At 37.8% G+C, this 1076-nt stretch overlaps 1 protein-coding gene across 1 annotated transcript in view; it reads left to right on the top strand.

Moving 5' to 3' along the window:
* LOC101849881 overlaps positions 1–1076 on the top strand; it is a 23893-nt gene that overhangs the window by 13614 nt on the left and 9203 nt on the right. The gene's annotated exons all lie outside the window — the stretch shown is intronic.

Genomic DNA, 1076 nt, shown 5'->3' with positions numbered 1-1076 from the left:
AGACAGACAGACAGACAGACAGACAGACAGACAGACAGACAGACAGACAGACAGATTATGCATATACAAGTTTCTCCTTTGAAATAAATAAAATTGGGAAATAAGAAAAGGTCGTATATGAGCATCACGTGTTGAAAAGTATAGAAAAAAAAACCCAGATCCTAATATAGCATTTGTACATATTTGACACATGTCAAACGATAAAAACTGTATCAGTTTCTTTATCAATAGACTAGGAAGAGAGAGAGAGCGAGAGAACAGAAACAGCAAGAAACCCAGAACGCGGAAAAATCAAGCTATGAAGTAAAGCCATTTTTTTTAAAAAAGCTGTAAGGAATTCATTGAAGGCTAGAATAGAAAAAATATGAGTGGATTTAAAATCACGACATGTAAATGGCGTTTACATGAATGTGCACCTAACTTGTGAATGGTTGAAAGATGGGCATGTCAGCGAATAAAACTTTCATAAGCTCAGTTGCTGACGCCTTGCATTCTGTTCATTAATGGGGTGTTGATCTGTATCCTTATGAAAGGCCTTTTTGCTCGTGCGCGGCTCTCTGTATATAGAAATTCCTTCCTATTGCGTATCGTTCAGATCCACGGATCTGCTTTCTCTATGAACGATGGTGTACTTTAATTGGGCGCCCCGCGTCCACAGAAGCGCTAGGGCGTGAAGAAGGGGAATAATTGCTCTGAAGTGCGGCTGTTTCCGGTGAATTAAAGACGCAAGAGTCCCTTCGTAACGTTTCGGGGTATTTAAAAAAAATTATTATTCTTAATTTTTTTGGATTTTTTTTTTCTTTTTGGGCGGCTTTTCATTTCTAACGTATCTTTTGAAAATTATACAATCTAACCTACATTATATATATATATAGCGGAATCCACCCTCCGATGTTCACGATGCAGCTAAGGTTGTTATATTATGTAGAGTAAAGGAGGAATACAGTCTGAAGCTGACTTAATGTGTCTCAGGCTGTTTTATTTGTTATGTTTGTGTGTTTGATTTGACTTGGTTTTCTTTTCTTTTCTTTTCTTTTTTTTTTCGTTTCCTTCACTGGGATTGGGGGGGGGGGGGG

The sequence above is a fragment of the Aplysia californica genome, unplaced genomic scaffold (genome assembly GCF_000002075.1).
Source record: "Aplysia californica isolate F4 #8 unplaced genomic scaffold, AplCal3.0 scaffold00678, whole genome shotgun sequence".
Classification (NCBI taxonomy): Eukaryota; Metazoa; Mollusca; class Gastropoda; order Aplysiida; family Aplysiidae; genus Aplysia; species Aplysia californica.
The sequence above is the reverse complement of the archived record's forward strand: the minus strand, read 5'-3'. Positions and strand labels throughout refer to the sequence as shown.